Source organism: Oryctolagus cuniculus, chromosome 9 (assembly GCF_964237555.1).
Source record: "Oryctolagus cuniculus chromosome 9, mOryCun1.1, whole genome shotgun sequence".
Classification (NCBI taxonomy): domain Eukaryota; kingdom Metazoa; phylum Chordata; class Mammalia; order Lagomorpha; family Leporidae; genus Oryctolagus; species Oryctolagus cuniculus.
Window position 1 is genome coordinate 134,090,816 of NC_091440.1, and position 9,456 is coordinate 134,100,271.

Below are 9,456 nucleotides of genomic sequence, written 5' to 3' on the forward strand. Positions count from 1 at the left end.
TATTACAGTTTGCTGACGCAGCTTGAAAGTGCTGTAGTGAACACCAAGGGACCAGGGCACGGTGGGGAGCCTGAGCTGGCATCCGCCTGCAGTGGGCAGCCTGGCTCTGGGGTGTAGAAGGAGCACACTGCCTCATTCACGGGCAGCAGCTGAGTCAGCACTTGCTGACCACAGAGTGCAGTACAAAGTGCACTTGTAAGAACTCCAGAGTAACGTTTGCAGATTTAAAGCCGAACATACAGAAATGGCAGCATTTAACAGTTCAATTTTTGTTTGTTATGTATTTTGTTAATATCTGGTATTCAGTATCTATTGGGTGCTTTCTATGTGGGAAGTCCAAGGACCGAAAGCAAAAGCGACAGATGGCAAACAATGCAAATGTCCACTAGCAGGTGCACAGGTAGTTCTGCTGCAGCGCGACTGGTAACGGCGCAGCGTGGCTTTCCATGCAGCCACGGCACTCGGCATTTGTGAAGAGTCCTGCGGATTCTGTGCTGCTCTCCTCTTACCGGAAGTGGACGGAACGACACCACTTAAAGAAGCTGTCATTCTCAGAGTGGGGAGAACTCTTTTGGGAGTGGGGACTCTAAGGCACCCACTGTTCTCCACTTTCTGTTAAGTGTCCATTAACTGACCCCCCTGTATCAGGAAGCATGCAAGGGAAGGAGGCTGAGACAGGGGTGCACAGTACTCGTTCTGGAAGGATTTGGTGAAGGGGACAGGGTCATAGACACGGACACCAACCATGGCAGCGAGGGAGTGGCTGCTGTACACAGATGTGTGCAGACAGCAGGCAGAACCCTGGGCAAGGAGTCTGCCCTTGGCAGGGAGTCCAGCCTGGCTTCCTGGAGGAAGCCGGCCCCAGTGCTGTACTTTCAATCACTACTCCCTTCTGTATCCAAAATCCACGATTCCGCATTGCTTTTATTCCCATCCTGTTAGTCACGGTTACCGTGGCAGTATCTATAGCACATGCCGCTATACATGTCTTTAAATTGCACAGGTTGACAAATTGTGTTTAACCTGTGATTTCCGTCTGGGCTTACTTCCTTGAGGAGAAGGGTGTGCACACTGTAGTAGTTAGTTCAGCTGGTGTAGTGCATCTCCCAGCCTTTGTCTGGGAGCATCTTCTGACCGCAGGCTTGAAGGAGAGCACAGACAGTGCAGGAGTCTGTGGGACAGGTGCACTGGGTGTTACCTTTATGCCCCGTTGAGGCTCATCCTCTGCTCTTCTACACCCTGCTCGCGCCCCAAAAAGCTGAGCCCAGTAGACAAGGCCAGTGTTCTTTGGACTTCTATAGGGTCTAGCAGCAGAGACCCTGGCAGAGACAGGCTGAAGGAGAATAAGCAGGCGTGTTCGTTCCCTCCTGTCTTCTCCCATGGTCCCCTGAGGTTGCCTGAAGGCCAAAGCTACCATCACCTTGCTGCATGTCTGTGATTCCTCCTTCCTATCATTTTTATGAGCTTAGAAATTACATAATTTCCTGCTCTTGTTAACCCCGGGGTACCCTACGGGTCTCTGGCACTTTCTAAGCCCTGCCCTGCCCTCCTTATTGAACTTGCCTTCACTCTCAAGCATGCGTGTTGCCAGCTTTCTCCTTCTGGTAATAGTTCCTTTTGAGAAACGTTTGCTTGTTACTGACTGCCTTCTCTTATGGAGGAAGAAGATGCTTGCCATCTGAGTTATTGTTTAGGTTACCTGCCCTTTCTCTCTGGTTCCCATTAGGATTCTTGGTGGATGTTACTAGTGTTTTGGACTCACGTCACCATGTAAATAGGTGGAAGACTGGCTTTTATTTATGTGACTTGAGATGCCTCTTCAATTTGAGATTTCAAGGGCTGGCACTGTGGTGTGGTGAGCTAAGCCTCTGCCTGCAGTGCCGGCTCCCATATGGGTGCAGGTTTGTGCTTGGCTGCTCCTCTTCTGATCCAGCTCTCTGCTATGGCCTGAGAAAGCAGTGGAAGATGGCTTCAAGTGCTTGGGCCCCTGCACCCACATGGGAGACCTGGAAGAAGCTCCTGGCTCCTGGCTTCACATCAGTTCAGCTCTGGTTCAGATCTAGCCGTTGTAGCCATTTGGAGAGTGAAGAAAGATGTTTCTCTCTCTCTCTCTCTCTCTCTCTCTCTCTCATTAACTCTACCTCTCAAATAAATAAATAAATAAAATCTTTTTAACAATTGAGAATTCATGTTTGTGTGGTGATAGTCTCTCTTGAGGCTCAGTCTTAAATCTGAGAATTTCTATCTTTGCAACCCTATCTCTCAGTTGTTGTGTTTTCCAGAGATGACCTGTCATTCCATTTGTTCTCTTGTAATTCCTGTTAGGTGCATTTGAGACCTGATTCTTTTCGCCATCATATCTTATTTAACTTTTCTTGTCTACTATCCATTTCCTATGCTCTGTTACGTATAATTTCTTCAGAGCCATATTCTAATCCACTATTTCTTCCACTGTGCTTTTTCCCCAGTTCATTGAGGTTTTAACTTCAAAATCTTTGGACTTAATGTTATAATTGCTCTTTCCTCCAAAATTTTTCGTTATATATATATATATATGTGTGTGTGTGTGTGTGTGTGTGTGTGTATAAAGATTAGAGTTACATAGAGATAGGGAGAGACAGAGGCAGATCTTCGGTCCGCTCATTCACTCCCCAAATGGCCACTTGGCCAGTGCTGGGCCAGTCCAAAGCCAGCAGTCAAGAACTTCTTCTGGGTCTCCCATATGGGTGGCAGGGGCCCAGATATCTGGGCCATCCTCTGCTACTTTTCCCAGGCCATTAGCAGGGAGCTGGATTGGAAGTGGAGCATCTGGGACATGAACTGGCACCCACATGGGATGCCAGCATCGTAGACAGTGGCTCTACCCCTTGATCCGTTACGCCACAATGCAGGCCCCGATTGTTGATTATTTTCACCCTTTCCTTCATTCTTTGTGTTTTCCTTCCTTAAAAGTTTTAGAGAGCTGGTTTTATTTTACAGCCCCTTTTGGCTAGTGCTGTTCTCTGTTATGTCCACTGCTTCCCTGAGCAAACCTCCTGCTGTGTGGGACCTCACCTTCCCCGGGAGTGTTTATGTTTGAGGGAATTGCATGCAGGCTTACTGACGGGATGGTTGCAGTAGAGGAGTTTTGCCTGTGCTGTGTTGGATGCTCTTCTACTCTGTTCTCTTGCTAGAACTGCATGCCACAGACTGGGCGACTTAGGAAGACTAGAATCTTATCTAGATGATGGCTCTGGAGTTGGGAAGTCCAAGAACACGGCGGTGGTGTCTGCTGGGCGGCTGGTGAGGGCGTTCTTGCTGTGAGTGGAGCAGGCTGGCCAGGCGCCCCCAGGCCTCTCCTGGGCTTAGTCCTCAGGGCTGGCAGTGGCCTCTCCTGCCCCCCAGCAGAGGATCTCAGTCCTCAAGCTTCACCTTCAGCAGCCCCAAGATGGTCATGCCGTTCACAGCTTGGGTGTTTTCCCCAAGGCCACCTGACCCAAAGTGCCACCATCACTGAGCGGTGAGTGTAACGAGGCTTGGAGTCCTGCTTCATTTCCGGCAGGTTTCCCTGTCTGTGGAGGTCAGCTGTGCCTGAAAAGATAGTGTTGCATTTATTTACTGTTTCCATTTGCTTGCACAGGAAGGATGCTTTCGGTCCTGTCCTCTGCACTGCTCAACCAGGACATCTAATTACAAGCAGAAAGCTTTTAAACAAGGGCTTAAAACGGCTTATTTGGTATTCCAGATGGAGTCCTGATTAATAGCCTGAACAAACACAGGGCCGAATGCATAAAGTGGGTGCCTTCAAGAGACTCCAGCCTCAGCCCTTGTCCAGGAGCTGTGGTGGTGATGGTGCAGCCAGAGGGTGGAGTTCAGGCAGGAGGCAGGCAGAGGTCTGAAACACTCTACTTACTACAGCTTGTTTCTCTGAGATGGTCCCAGGAGAGCTTAGCTTACAGCGTTGAGCCACAAATGAGGAAAGAACAAGAAACCCGTCTGAGTTAGAGCTTTGTACACACGGTGTGTGGAACTGTGTGTTGCAAGCAGGAAGGACCCTCCTGCTCCCACTTTTCCACACCCTAGATGCCCCCAAAGCCTTGCTGTAAAGGCCCAAGGAAACTATTTCTGAAGGAGGCGGGCCCTTGGGAGCACTTCCTTTCCACCATCTCCTGCACTTGTGACAGGTAAACAGAGCTTCCCTCTGAGCCTGATACGTTGGTGACACCCCAAGTGACCAGACTCCTGTGTCCACTAACAGTGGCACAAGTGGCACAAGTGGTACTGGCTTGGAATCTCTTGGTGGGTCATGTTGGTGTTGATGGGAATCAGGAGTTAACAAGGAGAGGGACGCGTGTAGAGACATGGCATTAGATTAAATCACACAGGGAGGGCCTGTACAACAATTGGAAACGGTTAGATGGTTACTGTTGGCGTAACCCATCCAGAATGGAACAGTGAGCACAAAGAATGGTGTTTATGAGTGATTCAGACCACTCTCAGAGAATTCTGACACCCTCACATGTGAAAGGACAGGTAATGAGCCAACAAAGGGTGACGGACAATCAGCACCAGGTAGTTAAGGTGTTAGCACAGAGGAAGAGTACTGTTACTGACACGTGTGAAGAAAGCAAGTCAGGTTGTTTGTTGTGAGAGGAGTCACATTGCTTATACCCATGTGCTCAAGAGGTGGCCTTTAAAGATCTGTCCATCACCACTGGCACTCAGAGGGGAGACCTCATCTCAGGTGGCACAGGTCCTGATCCCGAGTCATCTGATACCAGGTGCCTGGTGCTGGGTCCGCTCCTCACATCACTATGTACGTTATTTGTCTGGCAAGACCAAAATGGTAATTATTATGAGAGTGTACCCAGCCCAGGAAAACTGCTCTTCCCAATCTGGGAGGCTAAGCCTTACAGTTGTTCAGTGGGGCAAGGTGGGCCGGGCCAGACTCAGGGGCCAAGAACTCTGGCTCGGTCGCCAGCATGGGTGGCAGGGTTGCAAGCATCTGGGCTGCCTTCTGCTGCCTTCCTAGGCGCATTAGCAGGAAGCCGGATCGGAAAGTGGAGCAGCTAGAGCTGCGGTCGGCTAGGCACCCATCAGCAAGGGCAGGAGCTACAAGTGCCCCTTGCATGCCCCTGGCCTTGGGGTGCTGGTTCTGTGACTGGGCCCCTGAAAGCCCACTCACTGTGTTAGACCCAGGCTGCTGTGCAGACCCTTCTGGAAGGGTAGGTTAGAAAGCCATGGCTGCCTCCGGGCCTCGCTCCCCGGGGTCCCATGGGCGTGGGGGTCCTGCAGCTGAGGAGTCTTTGGGTTCCACAGTGAGTAGCGATACCCCCTCCTGCACTGTGTGTGTGTACAGGAACCCGGCCATTCCTGCACTCAGCAAAAGACAGTTTGTCTGTGTTGCAGCAGCTCTGTGGTTAGCAAGAGGGCAGGAGGGCTGGCACCATGTGGGCTGGCTACTAAAAGCAGGCACAGTCAAACCCCACAACGATGGGCCTCTTTGAAGGCTTGGCTCGGGGAGCTGGAGGTGGGAACACAGACACATCTGTAGTGAGCTGCAGCTGGGAGGGCGGGGTGCCTCTGTAGACAGAGGATCCGAGTGCCTCTCCCCACGCCTTCCCTCACACAGTCCAGAGCCCTGCTCTGCTTTTCGTGTTTAAAATCCAGCCTGTGCTGAAGCAGACCCCTGCCGCCGCTGCCTCATTGCTTGAGCCAGCCTGGAAGCTAGAACGTTGCCATAGAGTGAAGGAGGCACCCACTTGCCGGCTGGAGAAGCTGCACCCTCTGTGATTCCCACTTCCGACAGGCCTGTGAGCCTGTAGCATCAGCACAGTGCGGGTTTCACTGCCATGGTATGCATGCCCAAGACCTTGCTGTGCCCATGACACAGGCTTGAGTGAGAGGGCCTGCGGGGATTGTCCTCAGCTGACCCTCTCTGCCCCGCGCTCCTGAACGCGGCAGTCTTGGCGATACAGCCACCGTGACCGGCCAGCCAGCAGGGTGGGAGGTCGGCACCTGGGAGGCCTGTGGCAGGAAACGGGAGCTCCTGGCGGGCGAGTGGGCAGAGCATCAAAGGTGGAGACCGAGGCAGGGAGGCCTGGCGGGGGGCCCCCCTTAGGGCCTGCAAACCAGAGCAGCTCTCAGGTCCTTGGAGGATGTGGGCTTAAGGGAGGGCAGGGGCCCCAGGTCTTGTCCCTGGATGGATAAAAAATATCAGCTGATGCCCTGCAGCAACTGCCAGGCTTCTCTCTGGAGCCATGTCGTCTAGAGATTCACGCTCTGAAGTCTCTCCCCGCGCCGCAGGATCCTTGTGAGGTCTGTGGCTTGCTCATGGTGGACAGGGAGCCTAGCATAGCAGGGACATGGGGCGGAGAGAGCCCTGGGTAAGTGTGTGTGGGCCGAGGGAATAACTGCATCTTTCAACAACCCTGACACATCCGAGCCTGGGGACTTGCCCAAGGTCATGCACACGCACTTGCTGGCTATGCTCAGGGTTGAATGTTCTGTGCATGGAGCCACTTCACAAGTTAGGAATGACAGCATGTGGTGGGGAGACGGGGCTCCCAAGAACCTGCAAGGTTCGACCTGGGCAATTTTCCTAGAAGGAATATCTTGTTGACATCCTGGGGCATGGTGAAAACAGAAGCAGTACTGGGGTTGTCTTGTTATAAAGCCCTTAGCCACTGCTGTCACTATGACCACACTCCCTGTACCCCTCCCTCCTGACCTACCTGCCTCTGCTTATGGGGTCGGGTAACACCACCAGACAAAAAATCTAGGACATTCCACCAAATTTGAATTTCAGACCAACTATGAACAGTTTTTAAAAACTATGGCATGGGCTATATTTATGCTAAAACTTATTCATAGTTTATGTGAAATTCAAGTTGTTCTGCCATTGTATGTATTTATTGGCTTTAGATTTAGCAACTCTGGATGGGGTTGGCTTTAAGGGTGCATGGGGAATTGGGAAGAGGGAGGTTTGAACTACCTCGGCATGCAGCCGGTACATGGATCCTCACCCATAGACCCTGGGCTCTGGGCAGAACAGCAGCTCTTGTGACCTGTTGTTACCTCTCAGAAGTGGCCCCCGCTGTGCCTAGGGCTGCCCCCTTCCCTCTGGGCAGCTCCCTGCCATGCCTACTGTGACAGTGTGTGGAGGGCCAGCTTGTCACTCACTGTTCAGTGTGGAGGACCTGGCACATGAGGAGGGCTTCGTCAGTGTTTCTGGAATGAATCAAATCCTCCCTGCGACCAGGGTCATCTCAGGTCTAATCCGGTGTGGCTGGACTTGCAGGGCCAGTCACAGCCACAGGCAGAAGCACGTGGTTTTCCTTGAGAGAGCCCTCTGGACTGTTGTAGCAGGGAGCTTCCTGTCCAAGGAGCAGGCAGTCTAGGCCACTTTGGCCACACGTGGCCTGCCCAGGACATGCAGCACACGTGGGAGCTATGGCCTGTCCAGTTTGCCATTCTTGAATGGTAGCATACTGGTGGCCAATAGGCTCTAGTCACCCTCTCTCTGACTCTGCAGGTATAATGTATTGTCTAAATGGGATCCCTGGAGGCATAAAAGGAGATGCTATTCATAATGACTCCAGGCAACCCATACAAACCCTTGTTTGAAAACTGCCACACAAGGACTCTTAGTTCTGTGAATACCAAAGACCTCCCAGAGACCCCTGGATACACAGGCTCCCCGTGCCAGTCCTAGACAGTGGCTGTGCCACCCTGACTGCAGTGTGCCCCTGACTGCTTGTCCTCAAGACGGTTGAGGTTTTCTTCACAAGTCTGACTCTCACCACGCTTTGCTGAGTGTTTTTAAGTCCCCATCCCTCAACTGGAATCCCTTTACGTGAGTGTCCGGGCGTCATGGCACCCAGCACAGTTGCTACGCTCAGGAAGGCTCCATCCACAGTCATAGCAGGCTGGCTTATGCTAGCGGAGAAACAGTACTTGCATCCTGACAGAACGGGAGACAAAAGGAGATTTTCTTGCTTGGACCACGTGTCCGTCACGATCAGCCTGGGCTCTCTTCTCATGCAGGACCCAGGCAGGTGGAGCGGTTTCCGTCTGGAGAGTTGCAAACCTTGTGGTGGAGGTAAAGGGATGAGTTGAGCTGTGGGTGGATCTCCACGCTGGTCTCAGAGAGGGGACGGTTACATCCACTTGCATTTTCATTGCCAAAGCAAACCATGTGGCCGAGTGTGCCTTCCGCAAGGAGAGGAAATGCAGTTCTCCCTCCGCGGAGAAGAGAAAATGTTTCTGAACAAGAGTTCGGTGACACCTGCGGGACCCAGCACATGAGAGCGAAATGAAACTGCACCGTGACGGCTCTCAGTGCACAGCCCAGCAGGAGGGGTGAGGAGCCTGAGCCGAGAGCTCAGTGTGCAGTGTGCAGGAGCCGGTGTGGTGCTTGTCTTTCCAGAGAGTCAGAGAAACCTCACTGGTCTCTCCCTCCCTCAGCTGCAAGGGTTCCTCCTCCCTTCTCAGGCTCATGGCTGGAAAGAGTTTGGCTGTCCCAGCAGTATCACTGGATGCTGTCAGGCTTTCGGGCTGTGGTGTGAACTTGTGCAATTCGTTGACACCGTCAGGTGCCAGGTGTAAAGCTGTGGGTAGTGAGTGTCTTATGGATGAGAAAATGCCCAGGTCCCTCTTCACGCACCTTCACTTTAGTGGAGGAGCAGACATGGGCGCCTCATTCTACCTGAGGTCCATGCCGAGTTCCCGCTGCCTGGAATTCTAGTAACACAGCACACACAAGCCTCTGTTGCAAAGAATGGACCACACAGAGCAGCAGGTAGAGGCCCAGAGGGAAGCAGGGACCCTGCCTTCTCCCACAGCCCTTTCCCAGTGCAGGCAGAAGAGGTTTGAGTTCCTGCAGACGCTAAGTGACCTCTTCATTCTCCCTCCCTCGCCGAATGGTTTGAATGCCATTGTGAAGGTAGTTGATGGAATTGCGTATGTAATATTTGGGTTTATTGTTTCCCTAGGGATCCATTCCCCTGAACTACATTATACCAGTACAGTCAGATTTGTCTTGCTGATCTTAGGTTACAGTGGAGACACGCGGGAAAGAGCGTTTCAGTCTAGAGGACCTAATCACACAGGACAGCCATAAGCAGGGAGTGCTTGGGGTACGTCCCAGGCACTCTCGGCCGTTGATGGACCGTGTCCCAGGCTGTCCTGGAGGCCTGGCACCTCTTCACAGAGACAGCTGAACTCCTCAGTGAGCCTGCATTGTGTCTCATCCCTGCGCTCTGTCTCACTTTGTGGTTCTGGGGAATCTGAGAATTTGCAAACTCACAGGCACATTGCTGAAAATGATCAGAGTTCAGCTACAGCTCCGAGCACATGTCCTGGTGGGTTCTGCAGTGTTGATGCCTGAGTTTCCTGCCACCATGTTGGCATGTCAGATGTTCCCATGACCTGGGAGGAGCTGAGGCTTGGGGAGATAGTGAGCGGTTTGCTTGGGGT